The sequence below is a fragment of the Erpetoichthys calabaricus genome, chromosome 5 (assembly GCF_900747795.2).
Source record: "Erpetoichthys calabaricus chromosome 5, fErpCal1.3, whole genome shotgun sequence".
NCBI classification, from domain to species: Eukaryota; Metazoa; Chordata; class Cladistia; order Polypteriformes; family Polypteridae; genus Erpetoichthys; species Erpetoichthys calabaricus.
In genome coordinates this window covers 28,568-44,377 of record NC_041398.2, presented here as the reverse complement: position 1 = coordinate 44,377, position 15,810 = coordinate 28,568, and the positions used below count along the sequence as shown (strand labels likewise).

Genomic DNA, 15,810 nt, shown 5'->3' with positions numbered 1-15,810 from the left:
AGTAGCATGGATCTCCTTTCCCCGTATCTTTCCCTATTCATTATTTCGGAGATTAACTAGTTTCTGCCTTTGTAATCTTTCCATTCATCTCAATTCTCTTGTTTACTTGAGAAGACCAGGCTTTGCACGCTAGGCCGTTCTCCACCCAGACCAAGGAAGACACGGCAGACTCAGGTTTCCAAAGTGTAGTGGTTATCACGTTCGCCTCACACGCGAAAGGTCCCTGGTTCGAAGCCAGGTGGAAACAGTCTAAGTGGGACGGTTTTGTTTTTTCGGCCTCCTATACCTCAGAGATCCCCCTCAGAGTTTGAGACGTCAATGGCCCAACACTATTCCTCAGGTCTCCATCAGTGGAAGAGTAAGCGTTTCGTTCCAACGGGTAAGTTGTCTCCAATAAACCGTCGCCAGGGATTTAAAGGAAAAGCTTACGGTGCTGCACCGAGTACGTCCCCACCAGAATCCGATTCACAAGTGATCCTGGAAAGCATAGAGAGCAGCGCAGTTTCCATAGTGTAGTGGTTATCACATTTCCCTAACGCGCGAAAGGTCCCCGGTTCGAAACCGGGTGGAAACAGCCTAAGTGGGACAGTTTTGTTTTTTCGGCCTCCTATACCTCGGAGATCCCCCTTAGAGTTTGAGATGTCAATGGCCCCACACTACTCCTCAGGTCTCCATCAGTGGAAGAGTAAGCGTTTCGTTCCAGCGGGGATGTTGTCTCCAATAAACCGTCGCCATGGATTTAAAGGAAAAGCTTGCGGTGCTGCACCAAGTACGTCCCCACCAGAATCCGATTCACCAGTGATTCTGGAAAGCATAGAGAGCAGCGCAGTTTCCATAGTGTAGTGATTATCACATTCGCCTAACACGCGAAAGGTCCCTGGTTCGAAACCGGGTGAAAACAGTCATACTGCTCCGGTTTTGTTTTTTCGGTCACCTATACCTCAGAGATCTCCCTCAGTGTTTGAGATGTCAATGGCCCCACACTACTCCTCAGGTCTCCATCAGTGGACGAGTAAGCGTTTCGTTCCAGTGGGGACGTTGTCACCAATAAACCGACGCCAGGGATTTAAAGGAAAAGCATGCGGTGCTGCACCGAGTACATCCCCACCAGAATCCGATTCACCAGTGATCCTGGAAAGCATAGAGAGTAGTGCAGTTTCCATAGTGTAGTGGTTATCACATTCGCCTAACACGCGGAAGGTCCCCGGGTCGAAACCGGGTGGAAACAGTCACACTGGTCCAGTTTTGTTTTTTCGGTCACCTATAACTAGGAGATCTCCCTCAGTGTTTGAGACGTCAATGGCCCCACACTGCTCCTCAGGTCTCCATCAGTGTAAGAGTAAGCGTTTCATTCCAGCGGGGACGTTGTCTCCAATAAACCATCGCCAGGGATTTACAGGAAAAGCTTGTGGCACTGCACCGAGTACGTCCCCACCAGAATCCGATTCACCAGTGATCCTGGAAAGCATAGAGAGCAGCGCAGTTTCCATAGTGTAGTGATTATCACATTCGCCTAACACGCGAAAGGTCCCCGGGTCGAAACCGGGTGGAAACAGTCATACTGCTCCAGTTTTGTTTTTTCGGTCACCTATACCTCAGAGATCTCCCTCAGTGTTTGAGATGTCAATGGCCCCACAATACTCCTCAGGTCTCCATCAGTGGAAGAGTAAGAGTTTCGTTCCAGTGGGGACGTTGTCTCCAATAAACCGACGCCAGGGATTTAAAGGAAAAGCTTGCGGTGCTGCACCGAGTACGTCCCCACCAGAATCCGATTCACCAGTGATCCTGGAAAGCATAGAGAACAGCGCAGTTTCCATAGTGTAGTGGTTATCACATTCGCCTAACACGCGAATGGTCCCCGGTTCGAAACCGGGTGGAAACATGCTGACCTTAACCTTCCAAGAGCAACGGTTAGGAGAATGTGGCCCTTCTGTGTGCACCCTTTGGGGAGAAGAGAGGGTTTAAATAAAGGTATGAAATTTGTCTGCCAAACCAGTGTGGTAGTTGGAAAGTCCATTTTAAGTCTCCACTTGGAGCAAGTGCTCAATCCAGCAGGAAGGCGGAAGAGAATGTGCACAGTCTTGGTTTCCATAGTGTAGTGGTTATCACGTTCGCCTCACAAGCGAAAGTGCCCCGGTTCGACACCGGGTGGAAACAGTACAGTGAGTGTTTTTCTTGTAACGGACAGGAAACCGTTCTAAGGTGCTGAAGGTTAACAGTTCGCACCTTGGTTTGAACAGCACTAGAGCGCACGTACGTCTATCCGCCACCCACCATATTCGGTAAGAGTAGCATGGATCTCCTTTCCCCGTATCTATCCCTATTCATTATTTCGGAGATTAACTAGTTTCTGCCTTTGTAATATTTCCATTCATCTCAATTGTCTTGTTTACTCAAGAAGACCAGGCTTTCAACGCTAGGCCGTTCTCCACCCAGGCCAAGGAAGACACAACAGACTCAGGTTTCCATAGTGTAGTGGTTATCACGTTCGCCTCACAAGCGAACGGTCCCCGTTTCGGAACTGGGTAGAAACAGTCTAAGTTGGTCAGTTTTGTTTTTTCGGCCTCCTATACCTCACAGATCCCCCTCATAGTTTGAGACATCAATGGCCCCACACTACTCCTTAGGTCTCCATCAGTGGAAGAGTAAGCGTTTCGTTCCAAAGGGGACGTTGTCTCCAATAAACCGTCGCCAGGGATTTAAAGGAAAAGCTTGCGGTGCTGCACCGAGGTCAGCCCCACCAGAATCCGATTCAGCAGTGATCCTGGAAAGCGTAGAGAGCAGCGCAGTTTCCATCGTGTAGTGGTTATCACGTTCGCCTAACTCACGAAAGGTCCCCGGTTCGAAACCGTGTGGAAACAGTCACACTGGTCCAGTTTTGTGTTTTCGGCCACCTATACCTCGGAGATCTCCCTCAGTGTTTGAGGCGTCAATGGCCCCACACTAATCCTCAGGTCTCCATCAGTGGAAGAGTAAGCGTTTCGTTCCAGCGGGGACGTTGTCTCCAATAAACCGTCGCCAGGGATTTACAGGAAAAGCTTGTGGCGCTGCACCGAGTACGTCCCCACCAGCATCCGATTCACCAGTGATCCTGGAAACCATAGAAAATAGAGCGGTTTCCATAGTGTAGTGGTTATCACGTTCGCCTTACACGCGAAAGGTCCCCGGTTCGAAATAGTCATACTGGTCCAGTGTTGTTTTTTCGGTCCCCTATACCTCAGAGATCTCCCTCAGTGTTTGAGATGTCAATGGCCCCACACTACTCCTCAGGTCTCCATCAGTGGAAGAGTAAGCGTTTCGTTCCAGTGGGGACGTTGTCTCCAATAAACCGACGCCAGGGATTTAAAGGAAAAGCTTGCGGTGCTGCACCGAGTACGTCCCCACCAGAATCCGATTCACCAGTGATCCTGGAAAGCATAGAAAACAGCGTGGTTTCCATAGTGTAGTGGTTATCACGTTCGCCTTACACGCGAAAGGTCCCCGGTTAGAAACCGCGTGGAAACATGCTGACCTTAACCTTCCAAGTGTAACGGTTAGGAGAATGTGGCCCTTCTGTGTGCACCCTACGTCAAGACACTTAAGGCCAACCCTTTTGGGGATAAGAGAGGGTTTACATAAAGGTATGAAATTTGTCTGCCAAACCAGTGTGGTAGTTGGAAAGTCCATTTTAAGTCTCCACTTGGAGCAAGTGCTCAACCCAGCAGGAAGGCGGAAGAGAATGTGCACAGTCTTGGTTTCCATAGTGTAGTGATTATCACGTTCGCCTCACAAGCGAAAGTTCCCCGGTTCGACACCGGGTGGAAACAGTACAGTGAGCGTTTTTCTTGTAACGGACAGGAAACCGTTCTAAGGTGCTGAAGGTTAACAGTTCGCACCTTGGTTTGAACAGCACTAGAGCGCACGTACGTCTATCCGCCACCCACCATATTCGGTAAGAGTAGCATGGATCTCCTTTCCCCGTATCTATCCCTATTCATTATTTCGGAGATTAACTAGTTTCTGCCTTTGTAATATTTCCATTCATCTCAATTGTCTTGTTTACTCAAGAAGACCAGGCTTTCAACGCTAGGCCGTTCTCCACCCAGGCCAAGGAAGACACAACAGACTCAGGTTTCCATAGTGTAGTGGTTATCACGTTCGCCTCACAAGCGAACGGTCCCCGTTTCGGAACTGGGTGGAAACAGTCTAAGTTGGTCAGTTTTGTTTTTTCGGCCTCCTATACCTCACAGATCCCCCTCATAGTTTGAGACATCAATGGCCCCACACTACTCCTTAGGTCTCCATCAGTGGAAGAGTAAGCGTTTCGTTCCAGAGGGGACGTTGTCTCCAATAAACCGTCGCCAGGGATTTAAAGGAAAAGCTTGCGGTGCTGCACCGAGGTCAGCCCCACCAGAATCCGATTCAGCAGTGATCCTGGAAAGCGTAGAGAGCAGCGCAGTTTCCATCGTGTAGTGGTTATCACGTTCGCCTAACTCACGAAAGGTCCCCGGTTCGAAACCGTGTGGAAACACTCACACTGGTCCAGTTTTGTGTTTTCCGCCACCTATACCTCGGAGATCTCCCTCAGTGTTTGAGACGTCAATGGCCCCACACTACTCCTCAGGTCTCCATCAGTGGAAGAGTAAGCGTTTCGTTCCAGCGGGGACGTTGTCTCCAATAAACCGTCGCCATGGATTTAAAGGAAAAGCTTGCGGTGCTTCACCGAGGACAGCCCCACCAGAATCCGATTCACCAGTGATTCTGGAAAGCATAGAGAGCAGCGCAGTTTCCATAGTGTAGTGGTTATCACGTTCGCCTTACACGCGAAAGGTCCCCGGTTCGAAATAGTCATACTGGTCCAGTTTTGTTTTTTCGGTCCCCTATACCTCAGAGATCTCCCTCAGTGTTTGAGACGTCAATGGCCCCACACTACTCCTCAGGTCTCCATCAGTGGAAGAGTAAGCGTTTCGTTCCAGTGGGGACGTTGTCTCCAATAAACCGACGCCAGGGATTTAAAGGAAAAGCTTGCGGTGCTGCACCGAGTATGTCCCCACCAGAATCCGATTCACCAGTGATCCTGGAAAGCATAGAGAGCAGCGCAGTTTCCATAGTGTAGTGGTTATCACGTTCGCCTTACACGCGAAAGGTCCCCGGTTAGAAACCGGGTGGAAACATGCTGACCTTAACCTTCCAAGTGTAACGGTTAGGAGAATGTGGCCCTTCTGTGTGCGCCCTACGTCAAGACACTTAAGGCCAACCCTTTTGGGGAGAAGAGAGGGTTTACATAAAGGTATGAAATTTGTCTCCCAAACCAGTGTGGTAGTTGGAAAGTCCATTTTAAGTCTCCACTTGGAGCAAGTGCTCAACCCAGCAGGAAGGCGGAAGAGAATGTGCACAGTCTTGGTTTCCATAGTGTAGTGGTTATCACGTTCGCCTCACACGCGAAAGGTCCCCGTTTCGACACCGGGTGGAAACAGTACAGTGAGCGTTTTTCTTGAAATGGACAGGAAACCGTTCTAAGGTGCTGAAGGTTAACAGTTCGCACCTTGGTTTGAACAGCACTAGAGCGCACGTACGTCTATCCGCCACCCACCATATTCGGTAAGAGTAGCATGGATCTCCTTTCCCCGTATCTTTCCCTATTCATTATTTCGGAGATTAACTAGTTTCTGCCTTTGTAATCTTTCCATTCATCTCAATTGTCTTGTTTACTCGAGAAGACCAGGCTTTGCACGCTAGACCGTTCTCCACCCAGGCCAAGAAAGACACAGCAGACTCAGGTTTCCATAGTGTAGTGGTTATCACGTTCGCCTCACACACGAAAGGTCCCCGGTTCAAAACCGGGTGTAAACAGTCTAAGTGGGACAGTTTTGTTTTTTCGGCCTCCTTTACCTCACAGATCCGCCTCATAGTTTGAGACATCAATGGCCCCACACTACTCCTCAGGTCTCCATCAGTGGAAGAGTAAGCGTTTCGTTCCAACGGGTACGTTGTCTCCAATAAACCGTCGCCAGGGATTTAAAGGAAAAGCTTGCGGTGCTGCACCGAGGACAGCCCCACCAGAATCCGATTCACCAGTGATCCTGGAAAGCGTAGAGAGCAGCGCAGTTTCCATAGTGTAGTGGTTATCACGTTCGCCTAACTCGCGAAAGGTCCCCGTGTGGAAACAGTCACACTGGTCCAGTTTTGTGTTTTCGGCCACCTATACCTCGGAGATCTCCCTCAGTGTTTGAGACGTCAATGGCCCCACACTACGCCTCAGGTCTCCATCAGTGGAAGAGTAAGCGTTTCGTTCCAGCGGGGACGTTGTCTCCAATAAACCGTCACCAGGGATTTAAAGGAAAAGCTTACGGTGCTGCACCGAGTACATCCCCACCAGAATCCGATTCACCAGTGATCCTGGAAAGCATAGAGAGTAGTGCAGTTTCCATAGTGTAGTGGTTATCACATTCGCCTAACACGCGAAAGGTCCCCGGTTCGAAACCGGGTGGAAACAATCATACTGGTCCAGTTTTGTTTTTTCTGTCACCTATAACTAGGAGATCTCCCTCAGTGTTTGAGACGTCAATGGCCCCACACTGCTCCTCAGGTCTCCATCAGTGGAAGAGTAAGCGTTTCATTCCAGCGGGGACGTTGTCTCCAATAAACCATCGCCAGGGATTTACAGGAAAAGCTTGTGGCGCTGCACCGAGTACGTCCCCACCAGAATCCGATTCACCAGTGATCCTGGAAAGCATAGAGAGCAGCGCAGTTTCCATAGTGTAGTGATTATCACATTCGCCTAACACGCGAAAGGTCCCCGGGTCGAAACCGGGTGGAAACAGTCATACTGCTCCAGTTTTGTTTTTTTCGGTCACCTATACCTCAGAGATCTCCCTCAGTGTTTGAGATGTCAATGGCCCCACACTACTCCTCAGGTCTCCATCAGTGGAAGAGTAAGCGTTTCGTTCCAGTGGGGACGTTGTCTCCAATAAACCGACGCCAGGGATTTACAGGAAAAGCTTGTGGCGCTGCACCGAGTACGTCCCCACCAGAATCCGATTCACCAGTGATCCTGGAAAGCATAGAAAACAGCGTGGTTTCCATAGTGTAGTGGTTATCACGTTCGCCTTACACGCGAAAGGTCCCCGGTTAGAAATCGCGTGGAAACATGCTGACCTTAACCTTCCAAGTGTAACGGTTAGGAGAATGTGGCCCTTCTGTGTGCACCCTACGTCAAGACACTTAAGGCCAACCCTTTTGGGGACAAGAGAGGGTTTACATAAAGGTATGAAATTTGTCTGCAAAACCAGTGTGGTAGTTGGAAAGTCCATTTTAAGTCTCCACTTGGAGCAAGTGCTCAACCCAGCAGGAAGGCGGAAGAGAATGTGCACAGTCTTGGTTTCCATAGTGTAGTGGTTATCACGTTCGCCTCACACGCGAAAGGTCCCCGTTTCGACACCGGGTGGAAACAGTACAGTGAGCGTTTTTCTTGAAACGGACAGGAAACCGTTCTAAGGTGCTGAAGTTTAACAGTTCGCACCTTGGTTTGAACAGCACTAGAGCGCACGTACGTCTATCCGCCACCCACCATGTTCGGTAAGAGTAGCATGGATCTCCTTTCCCCGTATCTATCCCTATTCATTATTTCGGAGATTAACTAGTTTCTGCCTTTGTAATCTTTCCATTCATCTCAATTGTCTTGTTTACTCAAGAAGACCACGCTTTCAACGCTAGGCCGTTCTCCACCCAGGCCAAGGAAGACACAGCAGACTCAGGTTTCCATAGTGTAGTGGTTATCACGTTCGCCTCACACGCGAAAGGTCCCTGGGTGGAAACAGTCTAAGTTAGTCAGTTTTGTTTTTTCGGCCTCCTATACCTCACAGATCCCCCTCATAGTTTGAGACATCAATGGCCCCACACTACTCCTCAGGTCTCCATCAGTGGAAGAGTAAGCGTTTCGTTCCAGCGGGGACGTTGTCTCCAATAAACCGTCGCCAGGGATTTAAAGGAAAAGCTTGCGGTGCTGCACCGAGGACAGCCCCACCAGAATCCGATTCAGCAGTGATCCTGGAAAGCGTAGAGAGCAGCGCAGTTTCCATAGTGTAGTGGTTATCACGTTCGCCTAACACGCGAAAGGTCCCCGGTTCGAAACCGGGTGGAAACAGTCATACTGCTCCAGTTTTGTTTTTTCGGTCACCTATACCTCAGAGATCTCTCAGTGTTTGAGATGTCAATGGCCCCACACTACTCCTCAGGTCTCCATCAGTGGAAGAGTAAGCGTTTCGTTCCAGTGGGGACGTTGTCTCCAATAAACCGACGCCAGGCATTTAACCCTTTAACCGCCAACTCCCTAAATATTCCCCAAGCCAGGCGAAATCTGAACAATTTTTGTTTTTTTTACTTTTTTACATTTTTTTTACATTTTTTACATTTATTCAAGCAGTATTGACCACTAAATGTTGTGCAAGTTGCCAGTGTATACACGAAATCTATAAATGTAACCTGAATTCTCAGCTAAGCAAAACATCTTGATACCAAACTGTGCCCTTTTCAATGGTAGATACTGTCGAAACTGTAAGCGGCCCTTCCACGACAATAAACTTTCATCAACTGCAACTGACGGTCCTGGCATGTAGGGCAACTGAAATGCTTCAAATAAATGATCAATCAAAGGACGTAGCTTGAACAATTGGTCGCGGTTTGGATCTTTCTTATCTGGCTCGTTTCTGTTGTCATTCAAATGAAAGAATTTCAGCAGCAAAGAGAATCGGTTACGTGTCATGACAGCTGCAAAAATAGGTGTTGCATACATAGGATCTGTAGACCAGTACATCTCAATATCTGGTTTTCTGATTATTCCCATCAACATCAAAATCCCAATGAATTTTTTCATTTCGTTTTCATCAGTGTCAAACCAAGCACGAACACGGGAATGTGGAGGTAAATTGGGATTTTTCTCAATAAACTGTGCTGCATACAGATTTGTCTGATGAACAAAATGTCTGATCAAATCAGGTGACACAAACAGCTCATAAAACTGCTCAGCAGTGTAATTGTTTACATCAACAATAAAGCCACACGTTCCCTCAAACGAATGCAGAAAAGGTAGTTCACCACGGGCAGCAGCCCAGCTGAGATGCTGGGGATACACCCACTCAGCGCCGTCATCCGATGCGTCTTCATTCACAATATCATGCAGCGCACGTTGCTGCTCATCACCGTCACTAAAATCTTCTTCAGAACTGCTACAATCATGATCAGAACTGTCCAAAATCGCCTGCAAAGCCTCACTTGAAGTCAGTTTACGTTTCGCCATATTCACAGCTGTTACATGCAAATCACGTCACATGACCGGCCAAAACAACCACAGACTTGTCGAAATACAACGTAGTAATAATAACCACGCCAAACCGACAGTTATACTACTTGCCAGGCATTCATATAACCACAGGCAAATGTGCCGGATAATTCCGGCAGTATGGCGTTAGCATTAAAACAGCGGTGCCGGATATATCCGGCAGAGGGCGGTGAAGGGGTTAAAGGAAAAGCTTGCGGTGCTGCACCGAGTACGTCCCCACCAGAATCCGATTCACCAGTGATCCTGGAAAGCATCGACAACAGCGCAGTTTCCATAGTGTAGTGGTTATCACATTCGCCTAACACGCGAAAGGTCCCCGGTTCGAAACCGGGTGGAAACAGTCATACTGGTCCAGTTTTGTTTTTTCGGTCACCTATAACTCGAAGATTTCCCTCAGTGTTTGAGACGTCAATGGCCCCACACTGCTCCTCAGGTCTCCATCAGTGGAAGAGTAAGCGTTTCATTCCAGCGGGGACGTTGTCTCCAATAAACCATCGCCAGGGATTTACAGGAAAAGCTTGTGGCGCTGCACCGAGTACGTCCCCACCAGAATCCGATTCACCAGTGATCCTGGAAAGCATAGAGAGCAGCGCAGTTTCCATAGTGTAGTGATTATCACATTCGCCTAACCCACGAAAGGTCCCCGGTTCGAAACCGGGTGGAAACAGTCATACTGGTCCAGTTTTGTTTTTTCGGTCACCTATACCTCAGAGATCTCCCTCAGTGTTTGAGATGTCAATGGCCCCACACTATTCCTCAGGTCTCCATCAGTGGAAGAGTAAGCGTTTCGTTCCAGTGGGGACGTTGTCTCCAATAAACCGACGCCAGGGATTTAAAGGAAAAGCTTGCGGTGCTGCACCGAGTACGTCCCCACCAGAATCCGATTCACCAGTGATCCTGGAAAGCATAGAGAGCAGCGCAGTTTCCATAGTGTAGTGGTTATCACATTCGCCTAACACGCGAAAGGTCCCCGGTTCGAATCCGGGTGGAAACATGCTGACCTTAACCTTCCAAGTGTAACGGTTAGGAGAATGTGGCCCTTCTGTGTGCACCCTACGTGAAGAGACTTAAGGCAAAACCTTTTGGGGAGAAGAGAGGGTTTACATAAAGGTATGAAATTTGTCTGCCAAACCAGTGTGGTAGTTGGAAAGTCCATTTTAAGTCTCCACTTGGAGCAAGTGCTCAACCCAGCAGGAAGGCGGAAGAAAATTTGCACAGTCTTGGTTTCCATAGTGTAGTGGTTATCACGTTCGCCTCACACGCGAAAGGTCCCCGGTTCGAAACTGGGTGGAAACAGTCTAAGTTGGTCAGTTTTGTTTTTTCGGCCTCCTATACCTCACAGATCCCCCTCATAGTTTGAGACATCAATGGCCCCACACTACTCCTCAGGTCTCCATCAGTGGAAGAGTAAGCGTTTCGTTCCAGCGGGGGACGTTGTCTCCAATAAACCATTGCCAGGGATTAACAGGAAAAGCTTTCGGTGCTGCACCGAGGACAGCCCCACCAGAATCCGATTCACCAGTGATCCTGGAAAGCGTAGAGAGCAGCGCAGTTTCCATAGTGTAGTGGTTATCACGTTCGCCTAACTCGCGAAAGGTCCCCGGTTCGAAACCGTGTGGAAACACTCACACTGGTCCAGTTTTGTGTTTTCGGCCACCTATACCTCGGAGATCTCCCTCAGTGTTTGAGACATCAATGGCCCCACACTACGCCTCAGGTCTCCATCAGTGGAAGAGTAAGCGTTTCGTTCCAGCGGGGACGTTATCTCCGATAAACCGTCGCCAGGGATTTAAAGGAAAAGCTTACGGTGCTGCACCGAGTACATCCCCACCAGAATCCGATTCACCAGTGATCCTGGAAAGCATAGAGAGTAGTGCAGTTTCCATAGTGTAGTGGTTATCACATTCGCCTAACCCGCGAAAGGTCCTCGGATCGAAACCGGGTGGAAACAGTCATACTGGTCCAGTTTTGTTTTTTCGGTCAACTATAACTAGGAGATCTCCCTCACAGTTTGAGACATCAATGGCCCCACACTACTCCTCAGGTCTCCATCAGTGGAAGAGTAAGCGTTTCGTTCCAGCGGGGACGTTGTCTCCAATAAACCGTCGCCAGGGATTTAAAAGAAAAGCTTACGGTGCTGCACTGAGTACATCCCCACCAGAATCCGATTCACCAGTGATCCTGGAAAGCATCGAGAGTAGTGCAGTTTCCATAGTGTAGTGGTTATCACATTCGCCTAACACGCGAAAGGTCCCCGGTTCGAAACCGGGTGGAAACAGTCATACTGGTCCAGTTTTGTTTTTTCGGTAACCTATAACTAGGAGATCTCCCTCAGTGTTTGAGACGTCAATGGCCCCACACTGCTCCTCAGGTCTCCATCAGTGGAAGAGTAAGCGTTTCATTCCAGCGGGGACGTTGTCTCCAATAAACCATCGCTAGGGATTTACAGGAAAAGCTTGTGGCGCTGCACCGAGTACGTCCCCACCAGAATCCGATTCACCAGTGATCCTGGAAACCATAGAAAATAGCGCGGTTTCCATAGTGTAGTGGTTATCACGTTCGCCTTACACGCGAAAGGTCCCCGGGTGGAAACATGCTGACATTAACCTTGCAAGTGGAACGGTTAGGAGAATGTGGCCCTTCTGTGTGCACCCTACGTCAAGAGACTTAAGGCCAAACCTTTTGGGGAGAAGACAGGGTTTACATAAAGGTATGAAATTTGTCTGCCAAACCAGTGTGGTAGTTGGAAAGTCCATTTTAAGTCTCCACTTGGAGCAAGTGCTCAACCCAGCAGGAAGGCGGAAGAGAATGTGCACAGTCTTGGTTTCCATAGTGTAGTGGTTATCACGTTCGCCTTACACGCGAAAGGTCCCCGGTTCGAAACAGTCATACTGGTCCAGTTTTGTTTTTTCGGTCCCCTATACCTCAGAGATCTCCCTCAGTGTTTGAGACGTCAATGGCCCCACACTACTCCTCAGGTCTCCATCAGTGGAAGAGTAAGCGTTTCGTTCCAGTGGGGACGTTGTCTCCAATAAACCGTCGCCAGGGATTTAAAGGAAAAGCTTGCGGTGCTGCACCGAGTATGTCCCCACCAGAATCCGATTCACCAGTGATCCTGGAAAGCATAGAGAGCAGCGCAGTTTCCATAGTGTAGTGGTTATCACGTTCGCCTTACACGCGAAAGGTCCCCGGTTAGAAACCGGGTGGAAACATGCTGACCTTAACCTTCCAAGTGTAACGGTTAGGAGAATGTGGCCCTTCTGTGTGCGCCCTACGTCAAGACACTTAAGGCCAACCCTTTTGGGGAGAAGAGAGGGTTTACATAAAGGTATGAAATTTGTCTCCCAAACCAGTGTGGTAGTTGGAAAGTCCATTTTAAGTCTCCACTTGGAGCAAGTGCTCAACCCAGCAGGAAGGCGGAAGTGAATGTGCACAGTCTTGGTTTCCATAGTGTAGTGGTTATCACGTTCGCCTCACACGCGAAAGGTCCCCGTTTCGACACTGGGTGGAAACAGTACAGTGAGCATTTTCTTGAAATGGACAGGAAACCGTTCTAAGGTGCTGAAGGTTAACAGTTCGCACCTTGGTTTGAACAGCACTAGAGCGCACGTACGTCTATCCGCCACCCACCATATTCGGTAAGAGTAGCATGGATCTCCTTTCCCCGGATCTTTCCCTATTCATTATTTCGGAGATTAACTAGTTTCTGCCTTTGTAATCTTTCCATTCATCTCAATTGTCTTGTTTACTCGCGAAGACCAGGCTTTGCACGCTAGACCGTTCTCCACCCAGGCCAAGAAAGACACAGCAGACTCAGGTTTCCATAGTGTAGTGGTTATCACGTTCGCCTCACACACGAAAGGTCCCCGGTTCAAAACCGGGTGTAAACAGTCTAAGTGGGACAGTTTTGTTTTTTTCGGCCTCCTTTACCTCACAGATCCGCCTCATAGTTTGAGACATCAATGGCCCCACACTACTCCTCAGGTCTCCATCAGTGGAAGAGTAAGCGTTTCGTTCCAACGGGTACGTTGTCTCCAATAAACCGTCGCCAGGGATTTAAAGGAAAAGCTTGCGGTGCTGCACCGAGGACAGCCCCACCAGAATCCGATTCACCAGTGATCCTGGAAAGCGTAGAGAGCAGCGCAGTTTCCATAGTGTAGTGGTTATCACGTTCGCCTAACTCGCGAAAGGTCCCCGTGTGGAAACAGTCACACTGGTCCAGTTTTGTGTTTTCGGCCACCTATACCTCGGAGATCTCCCTCAGTGTTTGAGACGTCAATGGCCCCACACTACGCCTCAGGTCTCCATCAGTGGAAGAGTAAGCGTTTCGTTCCAGCGGGGACGTTGTCTCCAATAAACCGTCACCAGGGATTTAAAGGAAAAGCTTACGGTGCTGCACCGAGTACATCCCCACCAGAATCCGATTCACCAGTGATCCTGGAAAGCATAGAGAGTAGTGCAGTTTCCATAGTGTAGTGGTTATCACATTCGCCTAACACGCGAAAGGTCCCCGGTTCGAAACCGGGTGGAAACAGTCATACTGGTCCAGTTTTGTTTTTTTCGGTCACCTATAACTAGGAGATCTCCCTCAGTGTTTGAGACGTCAATGGCCCCACACTGCTCCTCAGGTCTCCATCAGTGGAAGAGTAAGCGTTTCATTCCAGCGGGGACGTTGTCTCCAATAAACCATCGCCAGGGATTTACAGGAAAAGCTTGTGGCGCTGCACCGAGTACGTCCCCACCAGAATCCGATTCACCAGTGATCCTGAAAAGCATAGAGAGCAGCGCAGTTTCCATAGTGTAGTGATTATCACATTCGCCTAACACGCGAAAGGTCCCCGGGTCGAAACCGGGTGGAAACAGTCATACTGCTCCAGTTTTGTTTTTTCGGTCACCTATACCTCAGAGATCTCCCTCAGTGTTTGAGATGTCAATGGCCCCACACTACTCCTCAGGTCTCCATCAGTGGAAGAGTAAGCGTTTCGTTCCAGTGGGGACGTTGTCTCCAATAAACCGACGCCAGGGATTTACAGGAAAAGCTTGTGGCGCTGCACCGAGTACGTCCCCACCAGAATCCGATTCACCAGTGATCCTGGAAAGCATAGAAAACAGCGTGGTTTCCATAGTGTAGTGGTTATCACGTTCGCCTTACACGCGAAAGGTCCCCGGTTAGAAATCGCGTGGAAACATGCTGACCTTAACCTTCCAAGTGTAACGGTTAGGAGAATGTGGCCCTTCTGTGTGCACCCTACGTCAAGACACTTAAGGCCAACCCTTTTGGGGACAAGAGAGGGTTTACATAAAGGTATGAAATTTGTCTGCAAAACCAGTGTGGTAGTTGGAAAGTCCATTTTAAGTCTCCACTTGGAGCAAGTGCTCAACCCAGCAGGAAGGCGGAAGAGAATGTGCACAGTCTTGGTTTCCATAGTGTAGTGGTTATCACGTTCGCCTCACACGCGAAAGGTCCCCGTTTCGACACCGGGTGGAAACAGTACAGTGAGCGTTTTTCTTGAAACGGACAGGAAACCGTTCTAAGGTGCTGAAGTTTAACAGTTCGCACCTTGGTTTGAACAGCACTAGAGCGCACGTACGTCTATCCGCCACCCACCATGTTCGGTAAGAGTAGCATGGATCTCCTTTCCCCGTATCTATCCCTATTCATTATTTCGGAGATTAACTAGTTTCTGCCTTTGTAATCTTTCCATTCATCTCAATTGTCTTGTTTACTCAAGAAGACCACGCTTTCAACGCTAGGCCGTTCTCCACCCAGGCCAAGGAAGACACAGCAGACTCAGGTTTCCATAGTGTAGTGGTTATCACGTTCGCCTCACACGCGAAAGGTCCCTGGGTGGAAACAGTCTAAGTTAGTCAGTTTTGTTTTTTCGGCCTCCTATACCTCACAGATCCCCCTCATAGTTTGAGACATCAATGGCCCCACACTACTCCTCAGGTCTCCATCAGTGGAAGAGTAAGCGTTTCGTTCCAGCGGGGACGTTGTCTCCAATAAACCGTCGCCAGGGATTTAAAGGAAAAGCTTGCGGTGCTGCACCGAGGACAGCCCCACCAGAATCCGATTCAGCAGTGATCCTGGAAAGCGTAGAGAGCAGCGCAGTTTCCATAGTGTAGTGGTTATCACGTTCGCCTAACACGCGAAAGGTCCCCGGTTCGAAACCGGGTGGAAACAGTCATACTGCTCCAGTTTTGTTTTTTCGGTCACCTATACCTCAGAGATCTCTCTCAGTGTTTGAGATGTCAATGGCCCCACACTACTCCTCAGGTCTCCATCAGTGGAAGAGTAAGCGTTTCGTTCCAGTGGGGACGTTGTCTCCAATAAACCGACGCCAGGCATTTAACCCTTTAACCGCCAACTCCCTAAATATTCCCCAAGCCAGGCGAAATCTGAACAATTTTGTTTTTTTACTTTTTTACATTTTTTTTTACATTTTTTACATTTATTCAAGCAGTATTGACCACTAAATGTTGTGCAAGTT

General features: G+C 48.9%; 26 non-coding genes across 26 annotated transcripts; all 26 read left to right on the top strand.

Moving 5' to 3' along the window:
* The first annotated feature begins 174 nt into the window (after positions 1-174).
* On the top strand, positions 175-247 carry trnav-cac (transfer RNA valine (anticodon CAC)). The gene has a single exon. It is a non-coding gene; the product is annotated as a tRNA-Val (tRNA).
* A 581-nt stretch (positions 248-828) lies between these two features.
* trnav-aac (transfer RNA valine (anticodon AAC)) lies at positions 829-901 on the top strand. The gene has a single exon. It is a non-coding gene; the product is annotated as a tRNA-Val (tRNA).
* A 254-nt stretch (positions 902-1,155) lies between these two features.
* trnav-aac (transfer RNA valine (anticodon AAC)) lies at positions 1,156-1,228 on the top strand. Its single transcript has one exon. It is a non-coding gene; the product is annotated as a tRNA-Val (tRNA).
* A 581-nt stretch (positions 1,229-1,809) lies between these two features.
* trnav-aac (transfer RNA valine (anticodon AAC)) lies at positions 1,810-1,882 on the top strand. The gene has a single exon. It is a non-coding gene; the product is annotated as a tRNA-Val (tRNA).
* A 202-nt stretch (positions 1,883-2,084) lies between these two features.
* Positions 2,085-2,157, top strand: trnav-cac (transfer RNA valine (anticodon CAC)). The gene has a single exon. It is a non-coding gene; the product is annotated as a tRNA-Val (tRNA).
* Positions 2,158-3,431: 1,274 nt separating this feature from the next.
* trnav-uac (transfer RNA valine (anticodon UAC)) lies at positions 3,432-3,504 on the top strand. Its single transcript has one exon. It is a non-coding gene; the product is annotated as a tRNA-Val (tRNA).
* A 229-nt stretch (positions 3,505-3,733) lies between these two features.
* On the top strand, positions 3,734-3,806 carry trnav-cac (transfer RNA valine (anticodon CAC)). The gene has a single exon. It is a non-coding gene; the product is annotated as a tRNA-Val (tRNA).
* A 1,274-nt stretch (positions 3,807-5,080) lies between these two features.
* trnav-uac (transfer RNA valine (anticodon UAC)) lies at positions 5,081-5,153 on the top strand. The gene has a single exon. It is a non-coding gene; the product is annotated as a tRNA-Val (tRNA).
* A 229-nt stretch (positions 5,154-5,382) lies between these two features.
* Positions 5,383-5,455, top strand: trnav-cac (transfer RNA valine (anticodon CAC)). The gene has a single exon. It is a non-coding gene; the product is annotated as a tRNA-Val (tRNA).
* A 304-nt stretch (positions 5,456-5,759) lies between these two features.
* Positions 5,760-5,832, top strand: trnav-cac (transfer RNA valine (anticodon CAC)). Its single transcript has one exon. It is a non-coding gene; the product is annotated as a tRNA-Val (tRNA).
* A 570-nt stretch (positions 5,833-6,402) lies between these two features.
* Positions 6,403-6,475, top strand: trnav-aac (transfer RNA valine (anticodon AAC)). Its single transcript has one exon. It is a non-coding gene; the product is annotated as a tRNA-Val (tRNA).
* A 582-nt stretch (positions 6,476-7,057) lies between these two features.
* Positions 7,058-7,130, top strand: trnav-uac (transfer RNA valine (anticodon UAC)). The gene has a single exon. It is a non-coding gene; the product is annotated as a tRNA-Val (tRNA).
* A 229-nt stretch (positions 7,131-7,359) lies between these two features.
* On the top strand, positions 7,360-7,432 carry trnav-cac (transfer RNA valine (anticodon CAC)). The gene has a single exon. It is a non-coding gene; the product is annotated as a tRNA-Val (tRNA).
* Positions 7,433-8,052: 620 nt separating this feature from the next.
* Positions 8,053-8,125, top strand: trnav-aac (transfer RNA valine (anticodon AAC)). Its single transcript has one exon. It is a non-coding gene; the product is annotated as a tRNA-Val (tRNA).
* A 1,461-nt stretch (positions 8,126-9,586) lies between these two features.
* trnav-aac (transfer RNA valine (anticodon AAC)) lies at positions 9,587-9,659 on the top strand. Its single transcript has one exon. It is a non-coding gene; the product is annotated as a tRNA-Val (tRNA).
* Positions 9,660-10,240: 581 nt separating this feature from the next.
* On the top strand, positions 10,241-10,313 carry trnav-aac (transfer RNA valine (anticodon AAC)). Its single transcript has one exon. It is a non-coding gene; the product is annotated as a tRNA-Val (tRNA).
* Positions 10,314-10,542: 229 nt separating this feature from the next.
* Positions 10,543-10,615, top strand: trnav-cac (transfer RNA valine (anticodon CAC)). Its single transcript has one exon. It is a non-coding gene; the product is annotated as a tRNA-Val (tRNA).
* A 255-nt stretch (positions 10,616-10,870) lies between these two features.
* trnav-aac (transfer RNA valine (anticodon AAC)) lies at positions 10,871-10,943 on the top strand. The gene has a single exon. It is a non-coding gene; the product is annotated as a tRNA-Val (tRNA).
* Positions 10,944-11,197: 254 nt separating this feature from the next.
* On the top strand, positions 11,198-11,270 carry trnav-aac (transfer RNA valine (anticodon AAC)). The gene has a single exon. It is a non-coding gene; the product is annotated as a tRNA-Val (tRNA).
* A 254-nt stretch (positions 11,271-11,524) lies between these two features.
* trnav-aac (transfer RNA valine (anticodon AAC)) lies at positions 11,525-11,597 on the top strand. The gene has a single exon. It is a non-coding gene; the product is annotated as a tRNA-Val (tRNA).
* An 861-nt stretch (positions 11,598-12,458) lies between these two features.
* Positions 12,459-12,531, top strand: trnav-uac (transfer RNA valine (anticodon UAC)). Its single transcript has one exon. It is a non-coding gene; the product is annotated as a tRNA-Val (tRNA).
* Positions 12,532-13,136: 605 nt separating this feature from the next.
* On the top strand, positions 13,137-13,209 carry trnav-cac (transfer RNA valine (anticodon CAC)). The gene has a single exon. It is a non-coding gene; the product is annotated as a tRNA-Val (tRNA).
* A 571-nt stretch (positions 13,210-13,780) lies between these two features.
* trnav-aac (transfer RNA valine (anticodon AAC)) lies at positions 13,781-13,853 on the top strand. Its single transcript has one exon. It is a non-coding gene; the product is annotated as a tRNA-Val (tRNA).
* A 582-nt stretch (positions 13,854-14,435) lies between these two features.
* trnav-uac (transfer RNA valine (anticodon UAC)) lies at positions 14,436-14,508 on the top strand. Its single transcript has one exon. It is a non-coding gene; the product is annotated as a tRNA-Val (tRNA).
* A 229-nt stretch (positions 14,509-14,737) lies between these two features.
* trnav-cac (transfer RNA valine (anticodon CAC)) lies at positions 14,738-14,810 on the top strand. Its single transcript has one exon. It is a non-coding gene; the product is annotated as a tRNA-Val (tRNA).
* Positions 14,811-15,430: 620 nt separating this feature from the next.
* Positions 15,431-15,503, top strand: trnav-aac (transfer RNA valine (anticodon AAC)). The gene has a single exon. It is a non-coding gene; the product is annotated as a tRNA-Val (tRNA).
* Positions 15,504-15,810: the final 307 nt, after the last annotated feature.